We start from the raw sequence: 10,799 nt of genomic DNA on the forward strand, positions 1-10,799 counted from the left end.
AACACCTCAAATAGCAAAAATGTACATTGGAAAAGAGTTTTTATTGTTATTTTTTTAAAGGGAAGCAGTTCTCTTTTACAAAATCTATTTGCTTCCAAAAGATGAACCAAGAGAAATGACAAGCAATAGAATTCTAGGACATAAGAAAATAACACACAAGACAACTAGAAATTTCTTCCCATGCGATGCGTGAATTAAAATATTTGATCAGATTTTAAATTCTAATAAATTGCATTATTTAAGATAGTTCAAGATTTATTTCCCATAAAAGTATGGATTTTTTTTCGTTATTCATTCAAATGGGATTTAAATTAGAGATGCTAAATTTAGGAAAAATATATGAAAATTTAAAATTATTTATGTATTTCTTCATTTAAGCCCTCAATTGATATACTATTTAATTATGATACTTTTCATTTAATTTAATATATTCAAATCCCAATTAAGATATTATTCAAATTCAAAATTATTTATTAATTTCTTCATTTGAGCTTCTAATTGAAATCCCATTTAATAATGATGCTTCTCAGTTAATTCAATACATTGAAATCCCAATCAAAATATTATTCAGATCTCATTAATTGAATATATTTGGATATCATAATCTAATATTTGACCCATTTTTAAGCAAATTGATGCTTTTCATTTAATTTAATATATTCAAATCCCAATTAAGATATTATTCAAATTCAAAATTATTTATTAATTTCTTCATTTGAGCTTCTAATTGAAATCCCATTTAATAATGATGCTTCTCAGTTAATTCAATACACTGAAATCCCAATCAAAATATTATTCAGATCTCATTAATTGAATATATTTGGATATCATAATCTAATATTCGACCCGTTTTTAAGCAAATTGAATATTACAAATTCTCAAAAATATAATTGATTGATTGATTGATGATTGTATATTCATCATATTTAATAAAATCCATTACAACATACCACATCAAATAATCTTAAGCGATAATAAAGAGCAAGCACTTACCTTGTAAATCCTCACAAACCACAAAATGAGGAAACAAAGAAGCAAGAAAAACATATACACCAAAAGCCTCAAAAGATGAAGAGGTAAATCAAGGTAATGTACTTACAAGAGATGCTAAGAGAAAAATTGATTGAAGCAATTATTCACCAGACAAATAGAAGAATTAGACAAGCAAAGCATCACCATGCCGAAACAAAGCACAAATAAATGAAGCAAAATGAAAGGCAAAGAAAAAAAAATAAATCAAGCAAAAAATGATGTTACGAAATTCTTCGAATGAACAAATTAAAAATCATTAAAGTAAAATAATAGGAGAAAATAAAACAAAACCACCTTCCTTATAAAATTTTGCCATAAAGGAACAATAGTAACATGGTATCCACATTCAATGGTGGCGGGAGAAAATAGCAAGGCGTGTCTAGAGCTTTTTACAAATTGCCTCAATCTTATCTCATTAGCATGACAAGCCTCTAGACATGTGATGGATATCTTGAATAAAAACCTCACTCTTCAAACCCTATATAAAAAGTCTTTTAATGATGAATATGGGATGACAAAATGGAGTATTTCTCTACCTTTCTCACTTGCCTCCTTTTACCCAGAAATTCTTGTGTCTTTCTCCAATCTTACTCCCCTATTTATAGACTTCAGTTAGGATTTTTCAGTTTTTTTAAATTTTTATTTTTTTAATTTCTCCCAATAATGACTCATAATATTATTTTCTATTTAAACACCAAATTATCATCAAATCTTGATTTTAATTTTTAATTTTTTTTATAATTTTTCCAAAAGATATTTCCAATTGGGGAACCAATTGATTTAAATAAGATATTTTTATTTTTATTTTCTAATTTTTCTCTTCAATGCATCCACTTCACATTTCCTAATTTAGAGGTCAATGAACAATTAATCACATCTTTTCTTTTTATTATCAATTATAGTAGGGAAAATGTTCTTACTTGATTTTCTTTTTTTGGGGAGATTTTCAAATTTGGCCTCTAAAAAAGAATCAAAGAGGATTTTTCTATTATACTTTTTTAATTGATTTAATATTTAATAGTAGGCCTGGGGGGTTTAATTACATCCACAAAATCTAACACCCAATAAATTTATATGGTCAATGGCAAAAGAGACAGACAAGTATCTATATGCCTGTCTTTAGCGAATATAGTTTATAGATTCATAAGATTTATTCATGATCTGATTTGATGCTATTATTTTGCCTTAAACAATGTGGTTATGGAATCATGAAATTTTAATCATGATTATAAAGTGATGGGAATCATTATGATTTTGAATTTACTAAATTGATAATTGTAATAAAAAATTGTATTGTCAAAGTTGATAATTAATTTTAATTGGAATGATTGGTGGAAAATTTATTATAAAACATATGCATGAAATTGAGCATATTTTGATTAATTTTAAACACTATGCACATGGATATATCTATTGTTGTCTCATCAATCATTGGATAAACTTCCTTCTTCACAAAGAAATTTTAAGAGCCTGAGAGCATTAAAAAATAAAAAGAAGATTCTCTTTTGAGCAATTAGAAAATCATCTTCTCAAGAAAAGATGAGTATGGCAAATGAGATTAGGTGAAAGATATCAATGTTTATAAGAGAATATATGTGGTGGATGAAGGGTGGTCTATAAGGCCTCAAGAAATAGAGGGAAGGATCAAGATAAATTCTATGTACTTATTTGCAATAGTAAATTTGACAATTGTGTCATGTTAATAATATTAATTGTTGATATTTTTCTTCATCGTTTGACTCTAATATGAAGTTAGCACTAATGTTTATCCATTGCGATAGTCAACATGTACTTACAAAGGATTGTAGTCAAATTTTTAATGAAAAGTTGTGACATATTAGATTAAGACAGAACTTTGTGAAGGATTTGATAATGAATGGAGTATATAAAATTTAAATTAAATCTTATAGATCCTTTGACGAAAGATCTGACAAGATATGATGTTGAAAACATTAAAAGGGATGGAATTGAAGCTTTATGAACTTTGATAATCAATAGTGAAAACCAAACTCGCATTTGACCATCATATTAAACTTTGAGTTCGATGGTGAAAGCATGCTATTAAAGGGATTGCAAGTACGTAGCATTTAATACATCCCAAGGTTAAAAAATACTTGGTAACTATAAAATTAAAAGAGTAAGGTTGGGCTTTAATTCGGTTCTTAATGGATCTGTAAGCATATATTTAGTTAGAGCATTAATTATGATGGTGCTCTTGATATAATCTACTTGCATAAGAGTACAGGAGGGTTACTTCTAGGAGTCTAAGGGCTTGACTCTAAAAGCTCTCATGAAACTCCAACATAGGATCAAGGGATAATCGCCAACATGTGTACCATGCTCTATAATCAAGACATGACCTCCACACCATATCATAACCCAAATGTGGATTAGAGCAAACATGCAACCAGCTGAAACTAACCTGAAGAACATGAAAACGTGGCAAAGCAACACAATTTGAAGTGTACTAGTTTACCAATAGCACAGTAAGTTATAGTCCCCATGTTCAGAATTCAAAATTCAAATTACATAACCAGCAAAAATTAAATTCCATGTATTATTAATTCTAAATAATACTTAAAAAGTAGTGCAATATTTCAACTTTTCAAGATACATCATATTCGGTATATATGTCATGATTTTCGGGATGAGGAAAAATATATCTTGCATTTTGAATATTAAATATTATAAATATTTAAAAAAATCCATCAAAGAAGAAACAAAACATGAATCTATTTTTTTATCAAATAAGAAAATGCCCACATCTATTTTATATCATGCATTTTAAATATTAAATATGTCAAATATTTTAGGTATAAATCTGAAACGTCAAACAATTCATTAAATAAAAAGCAAAAAATTAATCTATTTTTTATCGAATAAGAAAATCCACCTCTATTTTTATTTAAAAATTTTTGTTTGCTATGATTTTCAAGATAAATGAAGTCTGAAAAGTAAAACAAGACCATTAAATAAGAAGAAAAAATTGATCTATCGGTGAAGAAAATACCCACATTTATTTTTTTTGTTTAAAATTTATTGTTTGCCATGATTTTTAGGATTAGGAAAGTTATATCAAACATTTGAAAATACCTTTTACTGCTAGGGTGTTTAATCTATATGAAAAAATATCTCACATAGTCCTTTCTAATATTTCATGTATAAGTTTGAAACACAAACCAATTCCATTAACTAAATAAGAAACAAAAAATTGATCTATTTTTTATAGGTTAAGAAAATTCCCATGTCTATTTTTTATTTAAAATTTATTGAATAAGCAACCCCTAATGCCGTGTTTGGCTCGACGGAGGGAATGTGAGGGGAGGGAAGAGGAGGACAGCTACAGAGGGGAGGGGAGAGATTGTAATGAAGGGAAGGGGAGAAGAGAAATTTTAATGATAACTTGTTTGGTTTGGAAGGGGATGGGAGGGGAGCTAATCAAAATTTGACTATTTTAACCTTATAAAATTAAAATGAAATTTCTCACCTTTTTATTTTTTCAAGATATAAATATGTATAATACAATTTACCAACTTTGACTTGCCATAATACAAATTATTTATGACTACTTATTATTTGAACAATAATTAAAAAATAACAAGAACTATAATATTTTTAATTGAACCAACCTTCTTAAAAAACAAATTAAAAAAATATATTGAACTTGTCTACCAATATATATTGCAATCAAAATAAACATTCACATTTCCAAAATAAAAAGATCCATATGAAAAAATATTCATGAGCATATATCTCATCCACATTAAAAAAGAATTCAAATACTGATAACATGATATAAGACTACTCCTAATGAGAATATATATGAAGAAGATCGAAACGCCATATGTAACAACGAAACTACTACACTTATAAAGTAATCAATATCAAAAAGTTAACCATGATAGAAAAGAAACTTTGTAAAAATATTTAGAAATACTATCATGGTTATATAAATATCCTAAATCATATGAGATTAACCATGATAGAAAAAGAGTTAAACCAATCCATAAATATGTCTATCATGGTTAAAAGAACTTTCTTAAATTAACTGCGTGCAAAAAGATATTCATAATGGATAGGGCTTTGGGTATTATAAATCTAGAATATCATTTTCAACCATAAGCCCATAACACGATTTTACTAAATAGTACCTTTCATAACTTTCAACAAAATCAAAAGTCATTTCATGTCAAAGATCACTGTGGATTCACCACTCATATCAAACAAAAGAAATCACATGCAAATGCCTAAAGGCCTCCGGCCTTCTACCAGCATACAGTCCAGTAACAGTTCTCAAAAGTACACTGTCAAAATAATCAATCTCAAACATATCAGAGTATGTGGAATGGGCCCTATCATGGCAATATACATCTATCCAACACAATCAAAAGAGTGGAAGCGCTACAATTTTGCAATAGCAGCTCAAGCTTCCGGAGCCTTCCCTGACTGACCCGAACGGGAACTATCACCTGGAAAAGTGTTAAATCAACGGGGTGAGACAAAAGTCTCAGTAACCAGCAATCCTACTTATCAAGCATACAAGTAAGTGCTCGTGACGTGTCAAGTGAGACAAAAGCAAATTCATAGTATTCCAACAAATTTCATATTGTCAAAGCATATAAAAAGTATAATCAATAATCTTTTCACCTCCCTTATATCCACCCACCTTATATCCTCTGACTAAACCCATGGGCTAAATCCTCATCCATGTGACTGGTAATTAGACAAGCTCACCGATCAAGTGATATGGACCGGCCAAAATCCACAGAGCACCAGACCGGACCATGGGTTCCCTCTCTAGTCTACTAGTAGGGTGTCAATGCCCTATAATGAATAATTGGGCCAAAGGACCAATCAGTGTACACCTGATGGCCCTACCACCTTATATCCTCAAATGTACATAATTCACCCCCTTATATCCTCTTTGTTATAGTACCCATCATCAACATCCGCCACCCCTCATATATCAACACTCAAAATATTGCATTCATAAACAATCATCAACATGTAAAAATCAATTGGGATTTTCCATTTTTCAATTGACTCATAATACCTAAGATCATCATAATAGTAAACATATATTTTTGCAACAAAAGTCTCACAAGACAATTTCAATAACAACATACTTTCATAGCTCACATCGTAATTCAATAATATTTCATAAATTCCTTATAATTCAAAATCAATCACAAACAACCTACGAGCATGAATAATAAGTGGAAAGTGGTTACCTCTTGTCTAGAACAAGTATTACCACAAGGTTAACCCCGTGCTCATACCAATAGCCCAATAATTTAATCTACACAACCAATACATTTACATATCAATACACAAGCTATTTAATTAATTACTTAAACTAAAACATATATATATAAGTTAAAGTTTCTAATTCTATGCTAAACCCAAACCTCTCATAACCCATAATTAAGTCTTTTAGCACAAAGTTTATATATCCTCACAATCCAAAATTTTCATTTAAACATTTCAAGGTATTTACTTTAATACAGATTTTTCTCAAATTTTTAAATCTGAAATTATCATATTTAAAATTCAAAAATCCTATTTTAACTTTAAATCTCAAAAACCAACCATTAGAAATTCACTATACATCAAATGCATCTAAGTAAATAATTTAATCAACAGTTTCATGGTATAAATATCATATTTTTCATAAATAAATATCTGTTTAACTAAAATAATTCATTTAAAAATATTAGGTCAGTCAATAAATAAAACTAAACTGATAGAAATGATCTACTAAAATAGCTCTACAATATTATGCTTACCTATCATCAAAACTCAACACTTGCTTCAAACCCTAAACCCAAAAATTATCTCTAAACAGTATAAAACTACCATCATTAGATAGCTTTAGATGAGTGGAAAAACTTTCATGAAGAGAGTTTAATGAAAAGAAGTCATTTGGCTTACCAAAATGATCTGCAAAGTTGAAACCCTACTGGAAAAATGAGAGGAGGCGCCGGAAAAGGTGAAAAAGAAAAACGTCGAAATGTTTCTCTCTCTGGCCCCCAACGGTTAAAATAATATTTTGGCAAAAATTCCAGTTAAAGACCCCATATTAAAATGGGACAAAATTATAGTTTGGCACCCCGTTTTTTTTCCCATTTTTTTTAATCCGTTTTATTATTATTATTATTCAGAAATTTCCTTATACATATTTTATAAATCTTATTTTCAATAATTCTCTTTTATTAAATAAATAGAGAATAAAACTCATTTATCAAGCATTAAACTCCTTCTAAACTTAACTAAACACTAGGAATAATAATAAATAAAAAAAAATTGGGATGTTACACCATATCCATGATTACTACTTTACATGCTGGAGGTGGGCATTGAACAATTGATCTCAACTTGTCAACATCACTCATAAGATAATTATAAATCTGGGGTTTTTTGTCAGCATCAAATCCACACTCACTTATCAAATGCCAAATCTCTTACCTGACATGGGAGGAATTTTGTGGATAAAACTCTCTCTTTTTATAACATTTGACTCATGTAATAAATCATTTACCCTGTTCAAAACATCATGAATTAAATCATAACCTCGAGCTAATGCTTCATTACCTTCTCTAATAGCTGTCGCCATGTCAGATACAACGCTTTTCACTGTGTTAAGATCGGTCTCCTTATCTTAAGCTTGCTATTTCGTTCTCCTTTTACCATAATCACTAGTTTCTCCTTGTGGCTGTTTAGAAGGTAAGGGATTTCTTTATTGGTATCACCATCACTTAAAATCTCAACACCATCTAATGTGTACTCCTTTTGTGAGATAAGTTGATCTAGGTCATTGATAGTTTCATAATCTGCTTCCATAGGAGATGGATGATGTCACTTTCGCTTCTCCTTTGTTGTTAGAGGCTCATCTCCACCAACTCTATATAAGAATATCATCTTATTGTAATTAGGGAATGGAGTATTTCGCCAAATTGCAGCCTTTAGTTTTAGATTGAGATAATACATATACATATCGAAAGAAACACAATTTAAGTTCCACATAAAAAAAAAAAGCAACCATATATAAAATGTAAAAATCATACCTGAATTAGAGCCTCCCAGACTTGAGGCTCGGCATCCCACAATTGAGTTGATGGGTCCCAAGTAAAAAACTTAGACCATTATTAAATATATCATAAACCTTTAAAAATTTTCTTTTTAATGTCTTCCAACGATTTTTTATTTTGTCCTTGTCAATCTTCCTGCTAAATTGTACACTTAATACTTGGACAATGTTTTCATAAGCTGTAGTGGTAAATGTTCTATTAACTTTTTAACCATGTTCTTATTCATACATGAAGGCATCAATGAGCGCATCATACATAGCCTTGTCCAATTGAGCAATTCCTTGCCATTGTTTGATTTTGTTGCCATTTTGTGGGCCTGTTCATTATAACATAATAAAATTTGAATTGAAACAAAAATAATAAAGATACGTCTAGACTCAATCAAATTAATACCATAAAGTGTTCTAACAATAACAAATATAAGTATTGAAAACAAAACTCAATCAAATTAGAAATATAAATCATTCTAACAATAATAAATATGAGTACTAAAAATGAATCTCGATTAAATACGCCAATTAATCAATGAGATTGAGCTTGATAGGCAATCCACATTTCATTAGCTATATTTTCTCTAATAAGCTCGACTTGAGTAGCCTCCATACTTTCATTATTTGGAGTATGACTATCATCATTTTCATTTAAATTTGCAAGTTCCTCATCAACTTCTTAATAAGATCTTCATCAGGTTCTGTGGTCATCAAGTAATTATGAAGAATACAACATGCAAGTATTACTAATGTTTGAGCTTTGACAATTGACCCCATAAGTAAGCTCTGATGAACTAGATAAAATTTGAAATCAATTTTTCAATACTCCAAATTCTTTTTTGATTGCATTTCATAATGATGCATGCCTTAGATTGAATAATTCCTTGTGATTTTGAGGTGGATTTCTTGAATATTCTTTTAAATGATATCGAACCCCTCTATAAGGTGTGATAAGTCAATTTGTTAACATGAAACTTGAAACATCTTACCTTTAACCCCTCAGATTACGCATTAGTAAGCGTTATGGTTCAAGCAGGTCATTACACAAGCCTGTGGATTTAAAATTTTAACATAATTACTCGGGTTACTATTCACTATTCAAATTCTAGATTATTGGCCTAATTTTAAAAATTCATAACTAATTCTATAAAAATCGTATTGAGGTGTTCTAAAATTCTATAGAAAAATCTTTAATTCTCTTTAAGAGAAAAATATCAAACTGGACTTATCCATGACCAACTCGTACAGTTTAATCAATAAAAATTACTATTCAATTGGTAAATTCGGGAACTCCTAGATTCTATGCCTTAACTTTGAAAATTAGTATCTCCATGTGTACACATCCAATTAAGGTGATCTAGTTCTCATATTAAAGCCTGGGATGTGTACTATAACTCTGCCAAATTTCGTGGCTTAACTCATTCATTTGATAGGTCAAACTGGAGCTACAAACTCACTACCCTAGGACCTACGTTTTATCCCTTAATCTCTTTTTACTTTAATTCTTTCTATTTCTTTGGCATACATAAATTGGGTTTATACTTTCCCAATCATCCTCATACATTTCTATTCATCCCATAAACATTGTAATTAAATAGATGGTATTATTGGCATCCATAACATAAATTACATAATAGGAGAATTACACATTGAATAATAACATCATTCATTAACGTCAATAATTCTTCACTTTCTTCTCCTTGCCTCTCGTGCCATTATTGCCCACCATTGATTGACCTAAAAGGTTAGTTAGGGAGGGGTAAGATTCGGGAGAATCTCAGTAGCAAACACTACCCATAAGCATACAGGACATAATGCACATGCATGACATGTTATAACATTAACACATGAATGCCATGGAAAGTAAGCTAAAGCATTTCATGCTTTCATAACATATTGCCAAGACAAAACATAACATAAACTTGCAAACATAACTTTGCAAACATTTTATCATAGCTTAGTCACATCATGGCAACACAGCCACATCATGCAAGCATACATATCAAGCACACAATATAGGTAAGTTTACTACCTTGTAACATAGCTTTCCTCTTACTTTTCCTTTGATTCCATTGTCTTTCCAACCCTATGGATTTTCAGTCAACACCATTAAACATCCTCTTGGATGTTCCAAGGTCCTAAATACATCCATACATGATGCAAAACAATTATTAGAATCAAGTCATCAACTTATCTCTACTTGATTCTTTCTTGAACATACTTGAACTTTAACTTTTGAGTTTCAATTCCAACCTTCCTAAAATTATTTCCACATACTATCCCCACATAATTTTGCATGTAGAATCCATTTCCAAGCTCAAAACAATCAAAATCCAATCCTAACCATTCAGAATAGTCAAGGCTAAACAGAATCACAAACTAAGGGAAAGTTGAATGTTTTGCAAAATCAACACAGAACCACTTGATTCTTGTTGTTTCCAAGCCTTTAAACATGCTTTTAACATCCATATCATCTTCTCCTATTCCAATAAATTTCGTGCAGCACCTCTCTATAGGATTTCAATCATCAAAAATCTAATCAAACCAACCACGAGCTCAAAAATAACAAGGGAGGTAGAAACTACATAAAAAACGGCACACATACCTTGTTTTAGAGTTTGATCTGGCTTGGAACCACTTGGCCTTTCTTTCTCCCTCTTCTTTCTCTCTCTAGAAACCATTTTGCAAG

The 10,799-nt window shown here is 30.0% G+C and overlaps 1 long non-coding RNA gene across 1 annotated transcript; it reads right to left on the reverse strand.

Moving 5' to 3' along the window:
• Positions 1 to 5,316: 5,316 nt before the first annotated feature.
• On the reverse strand, positions 5,317 to 6,998 carry LOC114756515 (uncharacterized). The gene is made up of 3 exons (XR_003741464.1): positions 6,964 to 6,998; positions 6,264 to 6,331; positions 5,317 to 5,501 (listed from the first exon to the last, which is right to left on the reverse strand). It is a non-coding gene; the product is annotated as an uncharacterized LOC114756515 (long non-coding RNA).
• Between the last annotated feature and the right edge of the window lie 3,801 nt (positions 6,999 to 10,799).

The sequence above is a fragment of the Neltuma alba genome, unplaced genomic scaffold, assembly GCF_004799145.2.
Source record: "Neltuma alba isolate B1F8T4 unplaced genomic scaffold, ASM479914v2 tig00010421_pilon, whole genome shotgun sequence".
Classification (NCBI taxonomy): Eukaryota; Viridiplantae; Streptophyta; class Magnoliopsida; order Fabales; family Fabaceae; genus Neltuma; species Neltuma alba.